The 13210-nt window shown below is 34.6% G+C and overlaps 1 protein-coding gene and 1 long non-coding RNA gene across 7 annotated transcripts in view; one reads left to right on the top strand and one right to left on the bottom strand.

Moving 5' to 3' along the window:
• LOC145936198 (ras-related protein Rab-37) overlaps window positions 1-13210 on the top strand; it is a 91348-nt gene that overhangs the window by 38702 nt on the left and 39436 nt on the right. The window contains exon 1 of one of the 6 annotated variants that reach the window (XM_083038228.1): window positions 6344-6482. The exons of 3 other annotated variants lie outside the window; for them this stretch is intronic. The gene's annotated coding sequence lies outside the window, so the exon portion shown is untranslated. Of the gene's footprint in view, window positions 1-6343; window positions 6483-13210 lie in introns of those variants that run through there. 2 more of the 6 variants (XM_083038234.1, XM_083038242.1) reach the window with 2 other exon arrangements.
• The window catches only part of LOC145936244 (uncharacterized), a 52166-nt gene that overhangs the window by 2523 nt on the left and 36433 nt on the right, over window positions 1-13210 (bottom strand). The window lies entirely within an intron of this gene.

Below are 13210 nucleotides of genomic sequence, written 5' to 3' on the forward strand. Positions count from 1 at the left end.
AGAGGGAGAAGGGGAGATTCTGCATCCTGCGAAGCTGCAGTGGATTTGACGCAAGATATACAAGACTGAGATTGTGCGTTTCTAGACGAGGCTGTCAAGTACATAATTCGCGTAACCGCCAAGTTCGCCGATCGGAATGAGAATTTGTTGCGAAATAGAGTTTCGCGGTTAGCGTACAATTAAGGAGAATCCCGCGAAAAAGATTCAAGTTCGCAGTTCTACATAAATACAAATGTGATATCATCGTTTTTTTTCATCCTGACTATGGGACGAAAATTTATTTTGCTACGAGTTATATAAATAAATGTTTTTTTAAATTAAAACAAATTTTTTTTATTAAATTTTTTAAAAATATTTATCTACTTATTCTCGATTTATTCTGTATTTATACCGTCTCGTAGAAAGTCTTAAACAAAATTGAAGAAACAGACGGAAGAGTTTACTCGGAGATGAGAATAAACGCAGCAGGGACACAGATGGGATATTCAGTATATCTTCGAATATATATATATATATATATATATATATATATATATATATATATATATATATTAAAGTTGTATCAAGACTCGCTTGTGTATAAAGAGCTTTTCAAGAGCTCCCTCATGGAATATCGCGTTGTCGTTCCAGAAGAGAGAGCGATAGAGAGAGAGAGAGACAACAGGAAATTCGCGAGCGTATTCCGCAAGTGGTATCGGTTCCCCGACATTCTCGGATGTAATTTCTATTGTCATGTTTGAAGCGGGTTTAGTAGGACGTGGATGCGCCGCACGACTGCGCACAGGAGCTATTTGCGACGTGTCGCGTGCAATAATTGTCGGGACTTAGAGGCCAACCGGACTTAGGCGTACCGCGTCGTGTTACGATGCGTGCGATAATTGCCGGCTGCGTGCACTGGTAATCGCCTTAATGTCGCATCAAGGCCCGCGCGTAATTAAGGCCTTGCGTAAAGCAGGTCCGTTCGCCGTTGCGTAAATTGAAGCGAGCTCGATGTTCTACCTTCGTGGACGGGAAGTTCCCCGTCGAGGCGACAGGAAGTTGATTTGCATCGCAAAATTTACCAGTGAGCTTTGCTATTTACATGCACAATTTAAACTCGAAATATGGACGAAAGCCATTTTCCCCTCGCTAATTTTCTTTATTCGCTAGTTATTGAATATTTGTTCATTAAAGCTCGAATTATAGAACCCTGTTCAAATATATATAATACATATACATTTATTTATTTATTTGTTGATTTATTTCTTTGTTTATTTATTTATTTTGTAATTATATAATATAATACATAATATATTATTAACTTTTATAATGATTACAAATAACATTTTTATTTCTAATCATTAAAAAGTATTATGTTCTATAATTATTTTATATAATTACATTATATTACTTATTTATAATCACACCTATAAATATGTGTTTATATTATATACATATATATACAATATATGTATATTTGAAACTGTTAATTATGTTACATCTAAAAGTTAATTAAATACTCAACAATTAATCCTCCATTTAAAACAAATTCCCAATTGAATCTCTAGATTAAATTTAATTCTAGATTTTATCTCTCTGTATAGAATGTTATCATTATTTCTATACACATTTCGTAAACAATCAAACATATTTCAACTAAGATTATAAATTAACAAGGTTGACTTAAGCGAAAAGTTACATTAATAAATGTTGGTAGCGGAATATTATATTCTTGACAAAAAGGATATTTTTGTTGCGTTCAAAAAATTGAATTCGATATTGTTATTCGCGATTCTTTACACGTGATCACACACATGATTTCTATTGTGCGAACACGCATTGTTGCAAGTAATAAAATCGAGAAAACTATTGGTCTAAATAATGTCATTGGTGGATTCTCTAGAATATTTATGCGTGAACTATATTCATAATCTTCATAAACCTTGCAACATTTCAACGTTCCACAATAATATTCGAGAATATAAATCTACAACTCTCTTTACGATTCATACGTGTTTCTCGTATCGGCATTTCATATTTCGCATACATCATTTTGCAAGAGGACGGCTAAATTTTTCAAAAAGAGAACGCGCTATTATTCGATATATTGTATATTATCCATCTGTGTCGTGATTTTGGACCTCAAAGAATCCGTATAAAGTACGCGTAATTAGTAGATTTTATGTATAATTCCAACGCAATGCGATATACGCAAAAGGATTCTCCTTCTTCCTCTGAATGTGATCAATCGTGTCGACGATTGTAAATAATACCGAGTTCGTATAATGATGGATTGTGATAATGGAAACGGCGCCGTGTTGCACGCATATCCGCACAATTATTATTATTACCTTTGCTCATATTCGGCCTATACGGCTCATTCATTTAACGAGACGACAGTCGGACTGTATAAATACCGCAACATATGTATAATTCCTGCTTTGCTAATGACGTCGCGTTTTGGTAAATAATTAATGATATCGCACAGTCGCGCGAGCAAACTTTGTCATTTTTTGTCACAAAACTTTTTTTTTTCAAGGCACAACATTTCCGAAATATATTTGCGGATTAAATGAAACTCTGACTAGCGATCAAACATTTAGCCGAAACTCGCGTATATGAAATATTTAAAATCCAAGAGCTGTTCAAATATTTTCCGAAATCGGACGAGAAAATTGTATTGAGTTCAAATAACATACTTTTTTTCTTTTTTTATTGAAAACACGATCGCTCGCCTACCACATCGAGATCTATATATGTAAAACTTTTAATTATTCGTTGATAGAACGAATAGTCCATTACCGATAAGGGCTGCTCGAATCATTTCTCTCTTTTTACATACATCGCATACGAAAAAAGAATTCATAAACATTTTCCATGATTTTTCCTCCATCCATTTCCGCGGGAGATATTTTATTTCCCGCGAAAATGTCGAGAGATCGCATGTTAAGAGCAACGTCAATCGCGCTCGTGAATCTTCTTACTCGGCGAAAAAATCTTGTTTTCGGGGAGAGAGATCAAGTTCGACGAGAGAGCAAAAAAAAACCGATGCGAATAAATTTTTCAATTGCGCGGAAAGAGCGACATCGGGAACCGTGTATATATAAATCGAATATCGCCGAAAAGAAACGAGTCACGCGAGTGTAGCTTTTTTTTCGCTTCCCGGAACGCGAGAGGAAAAGCCCGGAGGAATGATTTCTATGGGAGAAGGATTCGAGGCCAATTTGTTCGCATCCCCGAGAACGTTGAACGGCGAAAAAAGAAAGTAAACGGGAGGCGATTTTTTTTCTATTTCAGATACTTTGACGTAGGTAATAGGCCATGCGTATCGATCTATCCGATGACACAGCTCGCGTCCTCCGTCGACGCTAATTGAAGTTTGATGATTGAGATTCCGTCCGTACGTAGCGTAAAAACTGATTAAAGCTCGCGCATCTTTTTCCTCGTTCTTTATCGAGAGTTCCGCGTTTTTACACTACTTTGATAGAAATTAATAATTGTATCTTGATACAGTAATAATACATCATAGCATTAACATCTCTTATAGCAATTATATATTTTATATTTTATTTATTATTATATATAATTATATAATATATGTATAATATTATATTATTATATAATATATGTATTATATAATTAAATATTATTATATATATAATAATAGAAATATATATATAATAAATAAATAATAAATCAAGTATAATGAATATTATATATTATATCAAGATTATTAATTATTATTAATTGGAAACAAATTATTTACGTGAAGCCTGATTTTTTTTAAGAAACTATATTGTTCTCTCTGATAAGATTATAAGTAAGCGATTAATTTTTTTTCTATTGCTAAAGAAACGTGCAGATAAAAATGTTGCATAATAATAATTAGATCGATTTGTTTGCGAAGAAGATCTTTAATAGATTGTGCGATATCCCCAAAGTGTGAAGTACTTTAACTGTAATCACAAGTTCCATCACTGACAGAGAACAGTGTACCAGGTGATTCACAGGATCCCTCGATTGAGAAAACTCCGGGTCGAACCCCAGGTGTGTGTATGGACGCGAAACGAGTTATCTAAACAGAGGGTCGATCGATCCTCTTTACATCCCCACGTAGTGATTTATGTTACGATCTTATTCAATTTTGGTATCACAGTTTTGGATGAAATACATTAATATAATAAGAAATAATTTTCCTTTGTCCTTTATAATTATTATAAGAGAAAAAGGCACTAAAAAACTCGTTTTTAAATATTGTTTCAAACTTTTTAGTAAATTACATTCACTAAAAGCGGACGATATATTTATAAATAAAATAAATATATGATACATTTAATATAATAAAAATATAATATAATTACAAACCCTTATAGTTTTTCTAACAATGACGATATATGTAATTATTACAATAAATTAAAATAATTTGATGATAAAATAATTTAAAAAATTCTAATAGAAATCAACATATACTGAAACTATGACAAAAAATAACAAAAATAAGATTGCAAACACGTAGAAATTTAACGTAATAGTGTCAAGAGAGATAATTCGCAAATCGATTTTACGACGAAATCGATCACCCTTGTCACTTTTATCGCTCATTGTCGAGGTCTTCTAATCTTGCTATACTCTCGGAAGGTCGATGTCGAGAATCGCTTGTTGACCGCGTTGTCGAGTGTCGTCGAAAGGACTTAGGAGAGTGCGTCGATAAGGCAAACGTTCATCCTTTCCGCTGCAACTTTCTCCAACAATAAGTAGCCACAGCTTTCGCTTTGTCGGTCGATCGGACTCTCGAAAATTTCTGCGAATTCTATGCGCAATTCCGCGAATCGCTCTCATTGTCAGTGATTTTTCCGCCTCGTTTAACTTGAGACAGAAAAGGTGTATCACAGATAATCGATTTTATACGGTTCTCTTCTCTCTTGAATAGACATCATTTTTCTTTTGGACAGCTCTGGGACAAACCGAGAGAATTGTGTATATCGAAAAGGGGCACACGTCGATAATTTCAAAGTCGCTTGACATCGGAGTCATGCAATTTAAAGTTTTTCTCAATAGCATCTTGCGTTGGTTACTAAACATATTTCGTTCATAATTTATTTCTTCTAGAATGATAAATATGTATAATATAATATAATTAAAATAAGTATATATAATATATAATAAATATTTAATAAAATTAATTAATAAATATAAATATATAATGAATATAATATAATTAATAAATAGAATATTTTACAAAGCCCTGTAGTTCTTCTAACAATAGCAAAATGTATGTGTAATTATTACAAGATCGAAATTAAAATACTTTGATAATAAATGAAAACAAAATTAATTTGAAAATTAAAATTAAATATTTATTTGATACAAATTTATTTTATTTTTAAGATAATATATTTATTATAATATATAGCATGTGTTCTCTAGACATTATATATTTTAGAAGAATTCGAAGAATCCATCATCGAAAGAGAGGATAACCGAGTTTCTTTGGGGGAAAAACATTCTGTATATAAACCTATATATATATATATATCTCCTTTCCCATCGCATAAACCTAGAGTGGTTTTCAACCCGGCGAAATCGTAAACCTCGTATCGTAATAACAATTTTGATTCCGTCCCGGCCGTATGTTCGCCTTAAAAAAAAAAGAAAGAAAGAAAAAAACTCACGTCTTCTCGCGAAATCACTTCGATATCTCGCGCCGTCGTTTTTCCCTGCCGCGACATACATTATTCCTTCGAAAATCCACGCGTTACGAAGAGGCTGCGATAATCCGGATCCTGGACCGCGCAGAACCCCGAGTTCTGCGTCCCCCTTTTGTGCCCCCCCCACCCCCCGCCGCGGCGTCACGCGGCTTCGATCTCTATCGATCCCTCGCTCCCGATCCGCGGAGTGGATGCCTGATTCCAGGCACACGCGAAGCTACTTCGAAACCTGTTGCCACGAGGTGCCCGGTCGGTGGCGCGTGCGCGTCGGAAAGAACCAGCAACGAAGGGGGTTGAGAGGGGGACGAGGGGGTAAGAGGGACGGGGGAAGAAACGCACGCGTGTCGTCATGGGAACGCGGACGGTTCCTGGCTCGAGACGCTCGTGCCTGATTCCTGCGTGGGTGAGAGGCTTGCGGGGTTGAAGAAGGGGTGAGGGGTGCGGGAGAGAGGACTCTCCCCCGGAGGAGAGGATGGTTCGCGGACCATCGGGTCGCGAGGGGAAGGAAGGATGGGGTGGGTAGGTAGGTAGGTAGGAAGGAAACCCCCCCTCATCACACACAGTGAGCGCCGACAGTTTCTCCCAACTGTCGAAGTCGGCAGTTTCCGAATCCGCGGCCGTTCCGCGGGACCGTTTCCGCGGAGTCGCTCGCTCTCTCTCCCTCTCCTCGGGGAGAGAAAAGAAATGGGAAGAAAGTGAGTCCTCTCCTCTCTTTTTTTACGCGAGTGACATTAATAGTAGAGTGTCGGCGCGATATGTTAAATTGTCTACGATATTTCTTGACCAATTGTCGGCGTAAGTTGTGTCGTGACGTTTTCTTCCGCTTCTCTCTCTGTTGATGTTATTGGAAAAAATATTTTTTTTTGTTAAGATATTATATATAAAAATATTAGCCACCGTAAAATTAAATTTTAGCTGTCCCTATATTACACCTGAAATTTAAATACCATGCCTAAATTTTAGTTATTATAGCTAGAATTAAGCAACTGTGATAACTAAATTTCAGGTATAATATAGGGACACAGATACAATTTAGCTATGGTGGCTAATATTTTTTTTCATATAGAAAATCTTAAGTCGCTCGTAAACAATCCTTGTCCTTTTCAACGTCTGTCGCCACGAACGACTGAAGTTTAGAATACTTGTGATTTCTAATAATTATATGTTACAGCCTTCTTAGCACTAAGTATATATCATTCTGAGGTTTGGGTTTTTTAGATATTTAATTAATGCGTACAAATGTCGTCATTATATAATAATGATTGATGGAGAAACTGTTTATTTCAACTTGTTCAGTTATACATGACAGTTTCTTGAACATCTCTTTAAGTAAAGTCGAGTTACAGAACTATTTTCGCGAAAGAATTCACGAAAATGTGTAATATCTATAGAGAACTGTACATTCCTTAACTGCTAATGAGTGCTCTTTCTTAGACCGAAAGGAATAAGAAAAAATTAATAAGACTAACAATAAGACTAGAAAAAAAAGACCACGAAAAAAATAAGAACAAAAAATCGCATTTTGACGTAAACGACGTGCTTTTTACACGTGTCCAGTTGAATCTCGAGTTCGCACTTATTTTTTTTGTTCATTTCGAGGCTATCGCCGAAGAGTTGTAGCGATAAATCCCGGGTTAATTACAATCTGCCGAAATAGCTTCTAAAAGTGCGGCTAGGTTTTTTATCGGTCAATTTCGCTCAGGCAGTCTCAGGTTCTCTTTGCCCGTGAAAGTTTTCAAATAAATTTCAGATAAAAAACCCCCCTGAAAAAGGATCCAATTTCCATGTTTTTCGGCTCAACGATATTAATCTTGACTAATCGTTCCTCACTTGGACAAAGTTATAATGACATATCGCTAAAAATTTTTAACGATCGCACAATTTTAACGAGAAAAAATGCAAAAATTATAAGCTTTATTATATTATATTACAGCATAAAAGACTGCAAAGATTAAATATAATTTAATATTTTTTAATTAAAAAGTATCATTTATTTAAAAAATTTATTAAAGGATAATTATCTTTACAAGATATTTATTATTATAATATAATTTAGTTTAATCTATCGGCAAATCGACAAAAATTATTCGTCAGTGTGTTCTTGTCACGCGAAATTCCACGAATATATCGAAATCTCCTTCAATATAAAATGTGATTAAGAAAATATACAATCAACGAAAACTCTTACAGAATAAAATATACATTTAAACATCGATATTAATTATACATTCCATCTTTTATTCGATCAAACAATTGAGGCGGGTACAGAGGGAGAGATTTTCCAAATTATTCTCTCTCTTTCGTTATTAATACGAAAGCGAGGTTGTCGTTCGAGAATTTGACATATAGTAATCGACTTGATTAAATTCGGAATCGCGCGACTTTCCTCCAATTTTATTATTTTACGTGTCGCCCTATCGAAATCTAATTCTGCGCACAATTTGCGGACAGATTGTAAGCGTAACTGATTCAGTTTCCGAATAATTCCTATTAACCCCGGATCCCTGAGGTTGCGCCAACTTCGCAGAATTCACCGCTTGATTATTATTATTTCACCGTTCACCGGAACTGGACCGGATCGGTTTCCGGAAATCGCATCGATCTTTCTGCGGAAAGTAAATATGCGCAGAATAATCCGCATTTATTTCGAATTTTTTAATTATTCTACGAATTACATTCTAATTTCAGAGATCTCGATACGAGGATTCATTAATTATGCTTATTTTATCGCTTAATTATGTTTAATTTCGTATTATTTTTTTCGAGCTAATTGTAATTTAAAATGTGAACCGCGTGTTTATAATTCCGCACAATCATACATTTATATACGTTATTGCATTTGCAATTAATTAATTAGTCTCATTTTTGAACGATCGAGGAATACATGTACTATTGGTAAATCTTACCGCGTGCACCCGCATTATTTCACGCTAATTAACGGGCATTCTCTGAATCCGCGTGACGAGCAATGCGATAAAAAACAAAAAGAGAGAGAGAGAGAAAGGGAGAAATTCTCTCGCGGGGTATCGTTAACAGATTCAAGGATAATCAGTGTCCAATTAATTACCTGAGCGAAAGACGAGATACGCGCGAGACGCTTTTTGCTATTGAAAAGGGATATGGACCGCGTCCGGGATTAATTACCATTTTCACTAGGGATTTAATTAGTCGGGTAGAATGGCATCATTGGCTAGATATCGAGTCGTGAAACTCGAATGATCTCTCGATCGACATCAAAGTGTCCGCGATCCTTCCTCTTTGGAAGTAATTAAACCGATATACGGAGATTCAGTTTATACATATAATTTCCCCGAACCACACCGGATATATATTTCTCTCATTACAAATTCTCTGACCGATAATTTCATGTCGATTTTCTCCCAACGAATCAACTCACTTTTCAACATTTTAATCAACGATTGGAAATGAGCGACCTCTCACGAATTAAGCTTCAAAGGAGGTAAAATCGTATCTCCTGGGCTAATTTTCAATGGCTTTTACTTTATTGGGATTTTAATGTCAAGCACAATTACGCAGATGTGTCGAAAAGATGAGAGAAAGAGAGAGAGAGAATAATTGTCTGAAGACGTCGAGAGAGACGATCTGTTTAGTTCAAACATCTAAAATCAAATACCTGCGTCTGTTCAGAGGTCCTCAATTTTTATTGCGCACATTGGATTTATTAAGTATCAAGTGCGATCAGAATCGAACATCATTATAATATCCTATGCTTATAACTTATACAAGATATTTTCTAAGTGATGTCGAGAACTCCAGGAAGTAATTTGTGGGACGATTTAAAAAAAGTTTTTATAAACATGGGTCCAGAACTTTAAAATGGCTTAATTTACACCTAACCAGTAGCTGTTGGGGATTTTACAACTTTATTTAATTCACATACCTTTATTTATACTATTTTATAATAATAATAATAATTATATTATAATATTATTATTCAATTAAAAATTACAAAGGACAATCACAGAATTCTATTATTTTTTTTAACTTTGAAGGGCCACAACTTTTTTCTAAAATTATCCAAGAAATCACTTCCTGGAATTTTCGATATTTCACTTAGGAAATACTCTGTATACAGCATCTAGAAACGCTTCGTAATATAGTAGCCTCTGTAATTGTAGGATAACGAGTTTAATCGATAAATTTAACGCTAATGCAGACATACAATATAGCTGCATATTGGAGACACGACAAGTCGCGAAATTGCGCGCGAATCGTCGCTTATTAATCTTTCCTCCGAAGGAAATGGCCGACAATGCGCGCGCGAAATTCTAACAGATATTACTCGGATTACATTATTGCTCCTGTATATATAAGCTCGGAAGCCATTAAATCGGGATTAACGTATTCCGGAAAGCGCGAATGGGATTCCCGGCGTGATCGGCAGCGCGAAGCAGCGGCAATAATAATCTCGTTCTCTCGTTCCAAGAACGACCCGTTTTCTTTTTTCTTTTTCTTTTTTTTTATCTCGTCGCGAGGATGTAAAATCGCGAAAGAGAAATCATCTTTCCGCCGATGTACTCGATATTAGTTTCTGAGAGGAGAGAAGCTAATGAGAAGCAACTCTTCGCCGAACACTCGCGACAAGTTTATAATTAGCGACGTAATTTCCGTTGCCACCTCGATTTAATTTTTTTTGTCCTAGAAAACTATATAGGTACATGTTATATCGTATTTGGATTCGAAGAAAAATTCGCTTGTATTTGGTCAACAAACGTAATTATGAGAATTATTTTATTTTATTTATATTTTAATTATTTCAGTTTTTTAATTATAATTGTCTTATATTATTTATCCAAAAATGTTAATTTTTGTTAATTATATATTACAAAATACTACTATTATATTGAAGAATTATATTATATTTTATTATTTTATTTTTTTAATTATAATTATTTTATATTATATTATCTAGTTATACAAAAATGTTAATTTTCACGTAAAATATGTAATAGAGTAAAAATGTGGAAACGCGTGTAAATAAATCTTGAGAGAGCCAGTCGTTGCGATGTTCCTTGTTCCCGAGATTCATTTTCTTCAACAATATAAATATAAAGTCGGAAAATGAGTGTCGCGCATTTCGTCATATAAGTATGAGAGTAATATCGAATGAGATTTTTTTTCCTCTGATGCAAACACGGTTCGGGATGAAAAACGCGCGATTCCATATAAATATGACTGCGGTAAACAACGGTGAAAATTATGGCGGAAATCACATACTCTGTGCGCTGTTTGCGAAAGACTTCCTTCAACTCCGCGGAAGATAAACGGTCCACTTTAACGGCCGAACTTTACAAATTCATGGAATTTCAACGGCATCTCGTCGGGGGATACCTGAAAGTTTCGCCACGAAAGATCGTATACATGTCCTTAGTTTCGTTTGCGTTCTCCGAAACGGCAAATATTTTCTTCTCTTGAAAATTGAGTTAAAGAAAAAGAACTTGTATTTGGAAATATTATCAATGATAAAAAAACAAAAGAAATTTTATCAAAATTTTACATTTAATCTTATAGGTGTAAAATTGAATGTTGATATTTTTTTTTATTCTGTGTTCGAAAAAGAATTATCATTTCATTTCAATTATAATTCTCTAGTGTAAATTTCACATTTTTCTTCTTTCTCTTTCTCGATATGACTTTCTCGCGATCTTTTTCTTTGGCTGGATATATCTTTCGTGGACAAGAATGTTATTCCCGGGACCTCTGACCTCTCAATTTAATAAATCATTTTCATAGGATTTTATCAGAAAAAAAATACTGCAAACCATAAAAGTCCTCCACCCGTCTCCATCCCGAAAAATTCGAACCGAAAACCCATTTCTGATTAAATTAAAATTAGATTTGTTAAAAATTATATTAAAAAATTTATATATTATATATTTAAAAAATTATGTATTAAATAATTATATATTAACAAATTTGTTGAAGAAAACCTCTATGAAAATGATCTTGCCAAAAATTTTGAAATCTCAATATAATTTTTCAAAAAAAAATTAAAATTTTAAAACATCGATCTGTCGAAAACTATTGATCGTTTTTGCGACATTCTTTTTCTTTAATTCCGAAAATAATTCTTTCGTGGAATAAAAGGACATCGCGGATATACATACACTGAGAGAATTTTCTTTTAGAATTTACCCTGAAAATCATGGTAATCGTGGGACAATATGGTATGGAAAAAATTTTATGAACATTTCTCTTTGATTAATAAAAATAATAATATCTATTACAATAAAATATAAAACATGTTTGATTAATTTTATTAAACTGCATAGTAAAATTAATCAAACATGTTTTATATTTTATCGTGATAGGTATTATTATTTTTATTGTGATAAATATTAATCAGAGAAATTCTCATAACATTTTTTTCATACCATATTGTCCCACGATTACCATGATTTTCAGGATAAATTCTAAATGAAAATTCTCTTTGTGTACTTGTCTCTTTCTTTCTGTCTCTCGGAAACGGAAACTTCACCACGCTACAGTGCATTAATTATCGCATGCTTCTTCCTCCATGTGAATGTGTTTAGTTCTTTCCTCGAGAGATGAAAGGACTTCGACCTTACCGCCGCGTTGCATTTTCCAAGGGTGAGGGTGCCGAAGGTCGCCGACCTTGCCGTTTCCGTCGTCGCCTTCGGCGAAGGGCGTTTCAGAGGTCGAAGGACAGTCATTTTTCAGATTGTCAACCGCCTCTCTCTATCTCTCTTTCTCTCTCTTTTTCGCGCACGATTTGATCTCGCAATCAATAATAAGGTATACGCGAGGGGACCAGATCGGGGGTGAACATAATCGCGAGCCGATCGTCGAAATTTATGGTCAAGAGAGTCCTCGCTTCTTTGGCCAGCAGCCAAAGAAGATTCCTCTTGGCGTCTTGTCTTTCCAAGAGGAACGATTTATACGTTTATACGTTCCTCTTGGATTCATTCACAAATGTATATTCGAAGAATGAATATCTTCAGGATGGAAGAAGGAGGGGTTGTTAAGATGAAAAGGACGGCTGTTTTATTGGATATATTAGACACTGGAAAAAGAACGTCGCAAGGACACGAAGTATCGCGATTTGACAAGAACGCGACATTATTGAATAAAATTAAAAAATTTAAAAAAAAGATAGCTGGGGAGATTTATTTTACTTTAACCCTGTTTTTTCGTAGAGCGGATATGATAACTCGTCCGCGCATTTCCCGTCGGATGTTACGGAATATTTGCTTTTGCTTTCGCACAAAGAGAGAGATAGATAAATGTGTGTGTGTGTGTGTAAAATGTATTTATTGAAAGACGAGCTCTCTGTCCGCACAAAGCACGCAAACAGGAAAAGAAAACAAAGTCAAAACGCAATCAAACAAATATTTTGTTCGCGGAATTGAATCTGGAAATCTACTTACAAGTGTACGAAATATTCAAAAATACGTCGTTACTTCCTTTTCTATCCCTTTGAAATTTCTCGAGATATTGTTATCTATGTATTTTATTTATGTTGTTTTTGAAAAATAATATTT

Source organism: Prenolepis imparis, unplaced genomic scaffold (assembly GCF_030444845.1).
Source record: "Prenolepis imparis isolate NDT839.2.m4 unplaced genomic scaffold, iyPreImpa1.0 SCAF_1, whole genome shotgun sequence".
In the NCBI taxonomy this organism is placed as follows: domain Eukaryota; kingdom Metazoa; phylum Arthropoda; class Insecta; order Hymenoptera; family Formicidae; genus Prenolepis; species Prenolepis imparis.